The sequence below is a fragment of the Adiantum capillus-veneris genome, chromosome 4 (assembly GCF_014529385.1).
Source record: "Adiantum capillus-veneris isolate H3 chromosome 4, ASM1452938v2, whole genome shotgun sequence".
Taxonomy (NCBI): Eukaryota; Viridiplantae; Streptophyta; class Polypodiopsida; order Polypodiales; family Pteridaceae; genus Adiantum; species Adiantum capillus-veneris.
Genome location: NC_140934.1, coordinates 150,051,043 through 150,066,284, shown reverse-complemented (window position 1 = coordinate 150,066,284; position 15,242 = coordinate 150,051,043).

The following is a 15,242-nucleotide window of genomic DNA, read 5'->3' as shown; positions in this document are numbered from 1 at the left end:
CTACTACTTGTACAAGTAAGAGTTTCTACGTCTTTGGGCTCTATGGATACGAAATGTTGCTAACCTTGGTGATGGTGTAGAATTTTTAAAGAAGGAGAGGTTCATAGCCAGACTCTTTCCTGACCTTAAGGTAAAAGTTGAGGTGGGTGCACCTGCTACCTTTGATGCAGCTGAAACTAGGGCTGCTGAGAAATATAGAAAACTCAAGTGCTTAAGGGGGGAGGTTCCAATAGAAGGTCTTAGACCCAAAGGTAAGTCACAAGCATCAACATCTAGGGAGCTTCCTGAGGTAACGACGGAAGTGATTGAGAAGTTAAATGAATCTTTAAGCAGCCTGTCAATTCACCTTGCACAAGCTGTAGGTCCAAAGGGACAAGCAAAGAAGTCTGAAGAGCGAGATCCACGACTAGGAGAGTCTTGCAATGTTGGAATTGCGGAGAGTCTGGACATGGGATGTAGAATTGTCCTTGGCCCCGTGGGGAGCCAGGGAGACCTAACTTGAATTACCCAGTGATGAATGCAGGTGAAGGAACTGGTCAACAACTAAGGCTTCTACAAAGACCAAATGGACTAAGATCACCTCCACAAGGGGTAGAAGGAGTTCCACCTTTGCCAGATCCAAATGTGCATGTGGTAGAGGTGACAAACTCAAATGAGGTTGACATGGAAGCAAATGGCATTAAGCATGGCCGAGGAAAAGGTAAAGAGAAAGAAGGTGTCACATCATAGAGTGACCATGGACGAGGCAAGAAGGCAAAGGAGACCAAGGAAGCTAAGAGGACTCGACGTCGTATCAATCTCCAAGACTTCCCTCTTGGACATGGTATGGCTCCATACAACCTGTTGGAAGACATGCGAGGTAAGGGTCCTGATATCTCATGGCCTCAGTTTCTTGCATTATGCCCACAAGTTAGGAGGGATTTAACAAAGGTAGTTAGCACTAGGAGAAAGGTAAAAGAGAGTGTTCCTGTTGTAAAAATTGCACATGCTGAAATGAACGAGGATATTACACCTGTGCTAGATTGTTACATCAAAGGAAGATTGGTTAGGAAAGGTCTAGTGGATGGGGGTGCACAAATTTGCATCATGACAGAGGGGCTCTTGCAAAGACTAGGTATGCACATCCATGAGACACCTGAAATTAAAGTCAAGATGGCAAACAATAGAAAGGCTAGGTGCGTAGGCATTTGTAAAAATGTTTTTGTGGAGGCCTTTGGCATTAAGAAGGCAGTGGATTTCTATGTCATGTCTACCAAAGGAAATGGTTACCCATTTATCCTAGGGAGACCATGGCTAATGAAAATGCGAGCTTTGCAGGATTGGGAGAGTGGAAAGCTAATTTGTAGGAATGACAATCATAAGAAGTTTGTCTTTGACATGAAGGAGCAACGCCACAAGGAGCTCTATGAAGAATCATCTCAAAGTGAGACGGAGGAAGGCTGGACCGATAGCACTTCAGAAGGAGAAAGTAGCGGCATCATTACTGAAGAGGAGTCTTCCATCAAATGTTAGAAAATAAGACGTAGCTAAATAGATTTTTGAGTAGATTACTTAATGGAGAGAGATAGATTTCACACACAAGAGATTATAGAGTAGAGAGAGAGAGAGAGAGAGAGAGAGAGAGAGAGAGAGAGAGAGAGAGAGAGAGAGAGAGAGAGAGAGAGAGAGTACACACGATATACGTGGTTCACCCAATGTGGGCTACGTCCACGGGAAAGCAGCCAGTCAATGGCTTTAGCACTTCAAAAGAAGAAGTAGTTTACAAAGGGATTAAACCCTTGATAGAGCTCCCGCCTTGCTTCACTCTCACCACCTCACACTCACCTTGTTGCATCAAGTTCACACTATGAAATGTGTGTAAAAATGGCCTTTTTTTATAGGCCAAAAGGGTTGCCCTCTCTTATGAGAGACAGCCATGTGTAGCCGCCCTTGTGCGAATAAGTCCAAATCGGACCCTCCAATCCGCCCATGTGTGGCCGCCCTTGAGAAGACAAGTCCGCTTTTGAATTCGGCCACCGGCCATTGAATTCAGCCACCGGCCACTGACCATTGACTTCCGACCACCGGCCATCGGCCATTGACTACCGGCCACCGGCCAACCGACCGGTTGTTTTCCGACCACTTCCGGCTGCCGTCCCGCCATAATATTCCGGCGAAAAAAAAAGAGTCTCAGGGGCCTCCGTCCCCGAGGCCTCTAAAGATGCCCCTGATTCTTGTCCGTGAATATTTTGGTTTTCGGTGAGTGATTTTTCTTCACGCACGATGGCTTCTCCTCATAATGGGGGCCTTACAAATGTGCGCTTTTACCACAGAAAATTACAAGGGTAAATCAGACTCCATACTTAACATCAAAGTCATGGGGGTAAGGTTTAAGCCAAACAACCAGGAGACCTCTTCCAAACAACCAGGTTTGGAAGAGGTAGGTTCCCAAGAGAACCAAAAAGTGGCAGATGAAAGAATGCTAGAAGGTATGTTATCTACAACACTTACAAAGGATGAAAGAGAGGAACTCAAAGGTGTGTTAAGAAAATTTCGTAGGCTTTTTGCTAAAGACTACACCGATGTGCGTGGAGCAGATGTTGTTCATCACAAGATTGAGTTGAAGCCAGAGGCCACACCTAAGGCCCAAAAGTTAAGGCTAGGAGTCATCAAGGAGCAGGCTCTACTCAAGGAGGTAAGAAAGCTTCTAGCAGCAGGTTTCATTTATCCAGTGGAGATTCAGAGTGGGTCTCTCTTGTTGTTGTCACTCCTAAGAAAAACGGCAAGTGGAGGGTGTGTGTGGATTACCATCCGCTTAATGAGGCAACAAAAAGAGATCACTTTCCCCTCCCATCTCAGGATGAGATACTGAATGAGGTAGCTGGTCATGAGAAGTACACTGTGTGTGATGGCTACTCATGCTACTTTCAAATAGGGATTGCTTTGGAGGACCAATTAAAAACAACCTTCATCACTCCTTGGGGTTGTTATGCTTTTAGAGTTATGCCATTTGGCCTGACAAATGCTCTTGCAACTTTCCAACGTTTCATGAACATGGTGTTTCAAGCATTCTTTGGAAAGTCAATCAGGGTGTTCATTGATGATTTCTGCATTTATAGCTCAAAATCATTGCATCTACAAAAGGTAGAAGAAGGTTTAAAAAAACTTTACGACATGGGAGGTCAACTCAACCTTGACAAGTGCCACATAGGTGAGGATGAAGTGATCTTGCTTGGTCACAAGGTTTCCTATAAAGGTATTGAGGTGGATCCAGCAAAGGCAAAAGCTCTCATTGAGCTACCATCACCAAAGAGTCTTAAGGAGGTCATCTCATTCATTCAAAAGGTGAAGTATATGTTACGCTTCATTCACTTAGCCTCGGAGTTACTTCACCCTTTGCAAAAGTTGACACAACAAGTAGAATTTGCATGGTCTGATGATCTTGAAGAGTATTTTTGTAATATTAAAGTCATTCTGTCAGAGCTACCAACACTCATGCCTCCTTGTTGGGAGTACACATTCTTTGTTAGCTCTAGTGTTGGGAAGGAAACGATTGGTGCAGTTTTATTACAACAAGATCCCCACAGTACCAGGATGCGACCCATCTACTTTGCTAGTAGGGTCATGAATGCTTTAGAGAGAAGCTACACAGAAGCAGAACTCATGATGCTTTCTCTCATGTTTGTGGTGAGAAAGTTTAGATCCTACCTGCTACCAAAACCTTTTGTAATTCTCACTGCAGAAAATTTGTTCCCTCGGGTGTCATCTCAAATGAATCTTAATACTAGGATCTCAAAGTGGATTATGGAGTTGCAAGAGTTTCAATACTCTTTCAAGGTAGAAGATAGTGTGCGTGCACAATTGGCAGGGATTCTCACTTATAAGGTACATGAGAAGGAAATAAAGGTGCCTGAAGTAAAGACCCTACCATTGCCATCACCTAAAAGTATTCCTAATGCTTTTGCCTTGTTCTTTGATGGCACTTTTTGAAGAGCCACAGAAAAAGTAGGGGGAGGGCTAGTGTTTCTCAACCCAAGTGGAGAGGTGGTCGTGAAAGAGAAGGTCAATCTACCAGGTTCAACTAGCAACAATCTACCAAGTTCAACTAGCAACAATGAAGCAGAATATGACACACTACTTCATGGTTTAAAGATGTGCATTGGCCAAGGTATACGACGTCTCATGGTAAAGGGAGATGCACTTCTCATTGTGAAGCAGATTTTAAGCATTTGGACATGCAAGAATAAAAACCTAAGGACAAAAGTTCATGCCATTCGTAGGTTGTTTAATCGCTTTGAAGAAGTGCAACTATATCATATCCCTAGGAAACAAAATGAAGATGCAGATTCACTTGCACAAAAAGCAGTTGCATGTGTTGAGAGTGAAGTGCAGGTCATCATGGCAGCGACAATGATAAAGCAACCAAGGTACCAAGGGATAAAGTCATTGGCTCCCATTGTGAGCTACATTTTAGAGGGCGCGTTTCCAGAGGGCTTCACAGAGGCTCAAAAGCGGAGGCTCATTAAGAAGGCGAGTTCATATTTGTTTTTGGAATGTGCCCTTTGCCAAAGGGGAAAAGATCAAGTTTGTAGGAGAATACCAACAACCAAGGAGATTCCAGCCATTCTTGAAGGTTTGCATGAGGAAGCGTGTGGTGGTCATTTTTCACAAGAACTCACTGCAAAAAAGATTTTGCTTGCCGGACATGTTTGGCCAAGCTTGCACATTGATGTTCAACATTGGTGTAAAAGCTGCCACAATTGTTAAATTAATGGAAACAAGCGTTTGTTACATGGTCCACGTCAGTTAGTCCTTGCAAAAGGTCCGTTTGAAAAATGGGGCATTGATGCTATGGGTCCATTGCCTAGGACTAAAAATGGAAAATTGTATATTTTGGTGGCCATAGACTACATGACTAGGTGGGTAGAAGCTCAAAGTGTGGCAAGAGTGAATGAGAAGAAAGTTAGCAAGTTTGTGTACACTCACATTTGTTGCAGATTTGGCACACCTTTGGAGATCGTTTCGGATAATGGTCCAGGATTTAGGAAGGTCTTGCTCACAGAAGTTTGTAATGAGCTTCACATTCTACATCGGCATAGCACACCCTACTATCCTCAATCAAATGGTTTGGTAGAGAAGGCTAATGGCATCATTGCAGGAATCATCCGAAAGATGGTAAAGAACAAGACAAAGCTATGGGATGACTTCTTGGATGGAGCATTGTGGGCCTATCCGACTACCTACAAGAAAGCGACAGAGTTCACACCCTTCCACCTAGTCTATAGTCAAGATTCTTTGCAACCCATCGAGCTCAACATTCCAACAATGCGACTTCATGGAAAGGTGGCACAAGGCGAAGAAGCAGCATGGGAAGATTGACTTCTCACCCTTGCAAAACTAGAATGGAAACGGGAGGTGGCATATGAGTGCTATAAAAGAAAGGCTACGCAAATAAAGGACAAGCTCGACAAAAAGGTGAAAGACAAAGGGATCAAGGAAGGAGATTTGGTGCTAAGGTACGATAATCGCCTTGACAATCGCTTTGATGTGAAGTTCAATACTAGATGGCAGGGTCCCTACATTGTAAAGAAGGCCTACTGTTCATGCTACTATCAACTCATGGATTTGGATGGCAAGGAGCACCCCAAGAAGGTGAATGGGTATCGATTAAAGCCTTACTTGAGTCGAGTTCTACCAGAGGATCTACAAGAGCATGGAAAAGCTACAATACCATGTAAGTCTTTGATCTTGGTACTACAAGATAAAGATTCAACTAAGCCACCAAATATCATGAAGGATCGAACACTCTCATTGGAAGATATGCCTTTTGATGGTACATGAATGTACCATCATCTAGGGGAGGGCTAAATGATAGCCGTTTTTCGGCTCTCATAAAATAATTTTAAGAAGCCACTTCACCCCACAAAAAACACCCTAGCACAATGACTAGGCTTGCTTTTTCATTATAAATCGTGTGCGTGCGTTTAAGTTTTTATCATATTTTTTTATATCAAATCATTGAGCGAGTCATTGGGCTAGGAGACCAAAAAAATAAATTTATAATATTACGGTCCTCTTTACATGTAAATATTTTTTATCAAATAAAGGACCTAAGTATAAAGGTTTTTTTTCAAAATTTTTGTATTTATATAAATACATATTCCTAGGTGTGCGTTATCAGACCTAAGTGTGCATTTTTCTAAATCTCTTTGCATCCTCTCATGGCATGAAATATTTCTATGTTAGTGTTTACATACCCCATAATATTTATTTTTACAAAATAAACCCATACATTTCATCCCGCACCCTCGTGGAAGTCGAAATTTGTTTCTACACTGTCACTCACTTTCACTAGATATTTTCTCACTTGCATATTTTACTCTTTCACCCAAAAAACAAAATAAAATACTCCTATCATGATATTCCTTCATGGGTCTTGCACATATTTTTTTCCATACACCATGTGCTCATAAAGACAAGGGCTAGGAAAAATCCAAGCACTAGGTCTATCATGTGCAATTGTTTTTTATTCTTCAAAATTCATCATCCATGCATGTGGCAAGGGCCACTTGGATTCCTTAGGTCATGGCATGGCTCATGGGGGGCTCACCTTTGGATGTATAAAGATAATTCAACCAAAAAGGGTCCCACATAAGCACCTTTGCAGTCCCACAATACACAGCTTTTTGGGCGACTTTTGGCACCCTTCTATCATCCGAATCAACAAAAGTTGTCAACATACAAAATGAAGCTCGTGAGCTGAATTATTTTACATAAATATTTCAGCATTTTTGGATATAAGCATGAATTTTGGTGAATTGTTTTGTGTGACGCAGTCTGCCCACTCTATGTACACAAGGATCCTCTGACTCTTCTCTCACATTTTCACACTCCCACCCACATACACACTCATCCCTTTCCTTCCCACTCCCAAACCTGCAACTCCCATGCCCTAATTCACCCTCTTCACCATTGCCACTTCTCTCACACCTCCATAGCCTTCATCCTCCATTTCTACACCCCTAGGTGCTCCCCTTTCTCTCTACATATACGTCCATATTACCATACTCTCTTTAGCTTTGTAAAGAACTTCAAAAAATAAAAAAAAATCCAAGGTTAACCTCTGCAAATGAAGGCTTTTATCATGAATTTTCCAAGGTTTGAAGATAACATAGCTTCATCGACACGCGCTACTTCGCCATGTTGACCGCTTCTTCTACCGGTGTTGTAAAGAGGTGAATGCCAACTTCTCCAAAGATTCAACCTTGCTTTACAAGCTTATCCCTTCTCTAACTTTTCTCATCATATATCTCACCATTTGGTGAATGATTTTGTAAATATTATGTAGTGATAATTAGTAACTACTAACCACTAACCTTATTGTAAAATGCACCCTCTACTAGAGTAGGCACTCCTAAATTATTCACTCAATCCTCTCTCCTTTCATCCTCAATAATTCTCTTCCCTTGAGCCCACATCCATGTGACTCAAAGGATAAGAGAGGCCCACCCTCATTTAAAAAAATAAAAATTTGCATAATCTTTGATTTCTTCAAATAAACTTGATTAGGTCTAATCCTAATCGGGCTTCTAAAACCTATAAATAGAGCCCTTCTCTCCCTTATAAATTATCACATGATTACACTACACCACACCATTCTCAACACATAACACGCCACTCTTCAAGCCTAGTTATGTAGAGTGTGTACATAGGTGCATGGAGAAGCTCGAAGTTAGTTATGCCATCTAGAGGAGTGGAGTGATGCCATACTCTTCATCACCCTTGTAGCCTACTCTTGTGCATAAATAATATTTATAGTTTTGGGTGCAATTGTATGCTGCAACTACAACTCTTCTCTCCAAATTGACTTGATAAGTTGGCTCATCAGGTGGTTGAAGGTATATTGTCCTTGAAGTCTGTTGTGCCATTTCATGCTTGGTGGTTTGAGGGCTTGTTGAATTGTTTGCCTAAAAATGCAATTGTAAGAGGGTGCTCAGTGAGAGGACTCCCGTGACCCTAAGACAATTTGTGTATTGGCAACAAGGTCAAGTTTTGTGCCGTCTCTCTGTTTCTCACTAAGCTTTGTGTGCATCTAGTCTTTAAGGCTAAGACTGAGTTGCTCAAGTTGATTTGTGCTCTTTACCTCTCTCTGGCGTGGTGAATGTTTGTGTTTGGTGTGTGTGTCTATGTTTCATTCCCCTCCCTTTGTGTGTTTGAGTACAAGGAGATATCGCATGTGTCTATGTTTCATTCCCCTCCCTTTGTGTGTTTGAGTACAAGGAGATATCGCATGCGTCCTAGTTCGCATCTACAACTAGGTGGTGCCCCTTTCTTGTTTGGTTTGTTGTGGGTGGTTGTTGTCTTTGATTGTGCTTGCCCCAGCCCAATTGAGCAGCACGGGAGCCTCGAAGGGTATCTAGAGGCCGCTCTTCTTGTTGCCCGCCCTGGACCGCCTCAATTTTGGTGCCCCCACTGAGTAGGGCTTGTGTATTTTTGTGTAGGATCAACCTTTAGCATAGTCAAATAGGTTGCATGAATCACGAGAATTTGTATGATCCTTTTATTCCCATTACAAGGCAAAAGGTGCACATAATTGTTAGTACTAAGTTGCAATTTCAACGAGTAATTCGTAGGATTTTAGGTCCTCTTAGGTTGGCTGAGATAAACGCTTCAGTGAATCCTTTTATTTTGCCAATCATTAGATACGACCTTAGTTTGGACGTGTATATTAGACACAATGTATGCTGGAGCACAAAGTGAGTCAAGATAAAACTCCTTATTCTTATGCTATATCAAAGAATAAGGTTAAATGGATTAGGTTAATAGTGCACGCATGCTGGCTAGTTAACTTGAATCCCAACAATCTCCCACTTGAAGGCCAACGTAGCCCAACTGGCTATATGTGTAAGTATGTACATTTGTACAATCGTGAAGCAATCCAAGTGGCTTCACACTATACCCATCATCTCCATGCTTTGAGGGTAGGCTCTTCATGAGAGCATTTGTAGGGTTGTCATTCGTACGAACCTTGACTAGATCAAATGGACTTGCTAACCAATATGTCACGTATCACATGATAACGGACCTCTATGTGCTTTGACTCTTGATGTGTGTGTGAATGAGGTGACCCTGACTAAATTTTGTGATGAAGAGGGGTCTGATGTAACTCCCTTGTTTACGATAAAGGTGTTGAAGGAAGCTAACGAAGGTTGTGAGTGTGAAAGCAGAAAAGGTGAAACAGATAGCTACATCATGGAGCATGATGCCGAAGTGCACATGAAGGAAGCAGAGCAACAACAAGAATATGTCATCATTGACATACCTGGAGAATCAACAAAAGTTGTTTCAAAGAAGTCCACTCCAAAAAAAGTGCAAATGAAAGTAGATGAAGGAGAAAAGCTTGCAAGTTCAACGACAAATCTTCAACAAACGCAATATCAAAAGAAGAACAGGGACAAGGAAGAAGATCGATTGTCTCCTACGATGATCAAATTCAGCATAAGCAGGGAAACATGAATCAAAATCACATGTTCAGCTGTGATAGATCGAGAACCAACAAAGAATCTAATGACATATGAAACTTGGATCATGATGGGAAAGCCGCCAATCACAAAGCTAGAGGAGATCGTGTACACAAGTTCAAAAATACCGACACCTAGCTTTGGCATGCAGAAGCTGTACTCAAGTTGAGTACCGGAGGGTATAAGGATACTTTCCACATAATCGATTCCCATCACATCAAGGAGAGTCTAGTCTTGACAAAAAGCTGGAGGAACGTCTTCTTTCGTCAACAATCAAAATCCGCAACAACAACACCATCAAAAGCCCCAAAATCACCTCAATTCAATGCAAAAAAGGAGCAACCAACCATCACGGAAAAAGGTAAAGCAAAGGTAAACATTCAAGTAAATCAACCTTGCAAGACGACTTTACCTTCAAGGAGCCTCCATCAGACTTCTTGCGAAGCCTCTACATCTGTTGCCATATACATGTGGTAGTGATGTGTGTGAACACACTAGGACCGCAGGGGCATTTTTTCCCTCTTTAGGAGGTTTTTTCCCCCGAGCATTGTATATACGCCCATCACTCTAGGGCTATCTATCTTTCCATTGCACACTAAGTAACACACTCTCTATTGTGTGCCTTGAGCTTCCTTCGTCTTCTCCAAGCTGTGTGTGTTTCTCTGCAACCCTAATTCCAACAATTGGTATCAGAGCAGGTCACGTCCTCCCGGGCTTAGTCGCCAGCTGCTCCAGCACACGCCTTCTCACTTTCTCCAATTTCAGTGAGCTTTGGCGAGCGTTCGCAGGTCGACAAATATTTTGGGTAAGCTCGAAGAGCTTGGTCTGCTCAGAATTTTGATTTGGGCTCATTTCGGCCTCCGTTTCCACTACAAGCAGTACTGCACAGGCTATTTCGTCATTTTGTGTAGAATTTCTGTCAGTGCCGTTTTATGCATAACAGGTGCCTTATAGTCTTCTACGGTTTGTGCTATATAGCACAGGTTGTTCCTGCTCCATTTCTCCTATTTTCAGGCAGTTTTCACATCAGGTGCAGCATTTACCATGGCTGACAACAACAACACAGATGTGTTCAAGATGTTTGCTGCTGAGGACAGGTTGGATGGGGACAACTACCCTATGTGGGCTTATATGATGCAACATGTTCTTGTGTCAAAAGGTGTCTGGAACATTGTGCAGGACATTGATGTATGTCCTGGTTCTGAGGATGTAGGCGATGTTGAGGATGTTGCAGGTCTTGCTGCAAGGATTGCAGCTGTTAGAGTTGTTTTGCCTACAACAGAACAAGCTCGTTGGGATGTTAAGGATGCGCAGGCTCATGCATTGATTGCGTTGTCTGTGAAGCGCACCATTGTTCCTCACATCCGTTCAGCAAAATCAACAAAACAGGCTTGGGATATTTTAGCAGGTCTTTATGCAAGCCGCAATGAGGCTAAAATTGCTTTGCTGCGTAAAGAGCTGGAGTCGAAGATTATGCATGAGGAAGATGATATGGACACTTTCCTTGCTAGTGTCAAGGATATCAATGAGCAGCTTATTTCTGTAGGTGAAGTCATTTCAGACAGTTCCCTTGTGCAGACTGTTCTTGATGCCTTACCAGATTCCTACCAGACTTTTGCTAGTACTTGGAGACTGATGACCCAAGGAAATCCTGAAGTTGTCAAGTTTGATGCATTATGCACATTGCTGTTGCAAGAGTCACTTTCCAAAAAAAACAGGACTAGGCAGCGTGCAGTTGAACATGCTTTTATTGCTTCTCAAAGAAAGGGTGGTAACAGCAATGCAGCCACTTCTTATGGTTCTGCTGCGAGTGGCAAAAATTATGTTCCTAATGCTTCTGCTGGCAGTACTTCGTCTGGCAATTCTGGTGATAAGGGCAAAAAGAAGATGCGTTGCCATTATTGTAAAGCCAATGATCACTTGATCAAGTCGTGTCCTAAGTTGAAGGCCAAAGAGGCTAAGAAGAAAGAGGGTGGTTCCACTGCAAATGCTGGCTCCACTACAAATGCAGCCATTGTTGAGTCTTCTGTGAAAGGAGACTGTGTTGCTGATGTTGATGCAGAATGGGCTTTTAGCGCAGAGTGCACTTACAATCCTGCTGTCAATGATGCATGCTTGTCAGTCGTTGCTGTAGATTCACATGTGTGGTATTTCGATAGTGGTGCTACAAAGCACATTACCTCACATCGTGAATTGTTTACCTCTCTTGAGTCTGTCCCTCATGGGAATTCAGTCACTTGTGCCAACAACGCGTCTTATCCAGTTCAGGGAGTTGGAAAGATTGTGCTCACTGCTGCTAATGGCAGTTCCTTCACACTTGTTGATGCACTTTATGTACCTTGGATCAAGAAGAATCTCTTGTCTGTATCCGCACTTGCTAGACTTGGACTTGTAGTCAAATTTGTGGATGACAGATGTATAGTTCATGATCTCAGTTTTGGTGATGAAATTGTTGCATCTAGCCTTTTGTGCCGTGGGATGTATAAGCTCACTTTGTATGACAAGGGTGGACAAAATTTTGCAAATGCTGTTGCAGATTCAAGGGCTATTTCAGATGCAAAACTTTGGGATGCACGTTTTGGTCATCTGAATTTTTCCAGTTTGCTGCGTTTGCAAAAATCTGATATGGTTGCTTCTTTGCCACCTCTTGAAGCACCTGTCAAACATGATTGTGAAGGCTGTATTTTGGGTAAGATGCAGCCTTCTAAATTTCCAAAGGATGGTTCAGTTCGGGCCACATGCAGGTTGCAGCTTGTGCATAGTGATGTTTGTGGGCCCATGCAAACTCCGTCCTTGGGAAATTACCTGTACTTCGTGACTTTCATTGATGATTACTCCAAGCATGCATGGGTATTTCCGCTTAAAGCGAAGTTCGAAGTTTTTATGTGCTTCAAACAATTTCTGGCTATGCCTGAAAATGTCTCGAAATGTACTATGGGCACCCTCCATTCCGATCGAGGGGGGGAGTACGTGTCTCATGAATTTAATGCATTTCTGGCTAGTCGTGGGATAAAACACCAATGTAAAGTGCCTTATACACCTCAACAAAATGGTGTTGCTGAGAGGAAAAACAGGTCACTGACGGAAATGGCACGATGTATGGTCAAAAGTCAAGCTTTGCCGCATTCTTTTTGGCTTGAGGCCATCATGTGTGCCACTTATGTACTTAACAGGTGTCCTATGAAAGCTTTGCAGTCTATTACTCCATATGAAGCATGGCATGATAGAAAACCTTCTATTGAGCACATGCCTGTTTTTGGCTGTTTGGCATATGCTTTGGTGCCACAAGTGCAGCACAGAAAATTGGATGATAAGGCTGTCAAATGTATTTTTGTTGGTTATAGTGCTGAAAGCAAAGGTTACAGGTTGTATCATCCGCAAACAAAACGTATTCTGGTTTCTCGGGATGTAGTGTTTGTGGAAGATTCTGTTCAGCCCTTGCTGTCATGTACTAGAGACAGTAATGTAAGCTCACAGGACATTTATGACACTTTGTTGCCTCTTTTCAGTGGTGGAAATATGAATGTAAGTTCCAATGAGGCAAATGTACAACCTATGGGGGTTTCTGAAAATGTTTTAGATCAGCCTATTACTGATGCAGATGTACATGATGTACTTGATGAGGAAAGGGCTGAAAATGAGCAGGCTAGAGGTATGCCAAAATGGCTGGTGCACACTTTGCGTGAGAGTAAATTGGATGCACCTTTGTCTAGTCGTACTCGTTCAGGCTCTCGCCATGCATCTTATGCATCAGATTGTTATGCTTTGGCTGTGTCTAGTTTACATGATGTTGAGGAGCCTCTGTCTTTTGATGAAGCACAGAATTCAAAAAATTGGATGGCTGCCATGCAATCAGAATATGATGCACTTATAGAAAATGACACATGGAATTTATGTGATTTGCCTCCTGGCAAAAAGGCCATTGGTACGAAGTGGATTTACAAGTTGAAACACAAGCCGGATGGTGAGATTGATCGCCATAAGGCTCGACTTGTTGCAAAGGGTTATGCACAGCAAAAAGGCATAGATTATGAAGAGACTTTTTCTCCCACTTGTCATATGACTACTGTGCGTTTTCTATGTGCATTGGCAGCTCATTTTGGTTGGGATGTACATCAATCAGACATTGTTACTGCTTTCTTCAATGGTGACATATTTGAGGAAGTTTATGTAACACAACGGTTTTGTCATAAAAGGACAAGAGGACAAAGTGTGCAAATGTAACAAGGCTTTGTATGGGTTGAAGCAATCTCCTCGTGCTTGGTATGAGAAAGCTGACACTCATTTGGTCAAACAAGGCTTTCGTAACAGTCCAACAGAAAGCACATTGTATGTAAAGCGTGAGGGTGATGTATTTCTCATAGTGGTTCTTTATGTTGATGATTTGCTGATCACTGGACCAAATGAGAGACATATTGCTGAATTTAAGGCTGATTTGAATGCTACTTTCAAGATGAAAGATTTGGGGCTGTTGCATCATTATTTGGGCATACAGTTTAAGCAGTGTGATGGTGGTATTGCCTTGTGTCAGAAAAGTTACATAGAGACATTGCTATGTAAGTTTGGACTTGAGGATTGCAAACCTATTGCCACTCCCATGGAAACAGGTTTGAAGATGAGTCTACATGATGCTGGCGATCCTGCTGATGTCACTCTTTACCAAACTGCTGTTGGCTGCCTCATTTATGTATGCAACACGAGGCCGGATATTCAGTTTGCAGTCTCACAAGTCAGCAGATTTATGCATAGCCAGGGTCTAAGCATTGGCAGGCTGTCAAGAGAATTTTCCACTACCTTAGTGGCACTTTACATCTTGGCTTGTTTTATCCCAAGGGGGGATCATTGCCGCCAGACTTACATGCTTTTTCGGACTCAGATTGGGCTGGTTGTTTTGACACGCGAGTGTCCACAAGTGGTTTTTGTTTCATGCTTGGCAGTTCATGTATATCATGGCTGAGCAAGAAGCAACCTACTGTGGCCACTTCGAGTTGTGAGGCTGAGTACAGGGCAGTCTTCACAGCTATGGTTGAGTGTGTATGGCTCAGACACCTTATGGCTAGTTTGGGTGTTGGACAGGACACTACCAACACTATCTACACTGATAGTCAGAGGGCATTGGCAGTTGTGAGGAACCCAGTTTTTCATGCTCGCACAAAGCACATTGAGGTGCATTACCACTATGTTAGGGAGAGGCTCTCAGCAGGAGAGATCAGCTTGGCTTATGTGCCAACAGAGGACAACCTTGCAGATCTTTTCACAAAGGCATTGTCTCGTGAGAAGCTTGAAGCTTTCCGCAAAGCTTTGGGCTTACTCCCCTTTGTGGACTGATCCTGTCCTCAGGGCATGGCACTTCCCTTTACTCATGTGCCAGCTCTCGTTCACCGCATCACTCCAGGGGGGATTTGTTACCATATACATGTGGTAGTGATGTGTGTGAACACACTAGGACCGCCGGGGCATTTTTTCCCTCTTTAGGAGGTTTTCCCCCCCGAGCATTGTATATACGCCCATCACTCTAGGGCTATCTATCTTTCCATTGCACACTAAGTAACACACTCTCTATTGTGTGCCTTGAGCTTCCTTCGTCTTCTCCAAGCTGTGTGTGTTTCTCTGCAACCCTAATTCCAACAACATCAAGAGCCAAACCACTAACAATGCAATGGAAATCAAAACAAAAATTCTATCAATCAAAGTTTCCATCACAAAAAAGCATCCAAAAGAAGCCAAAGAAGGTCAACCAAG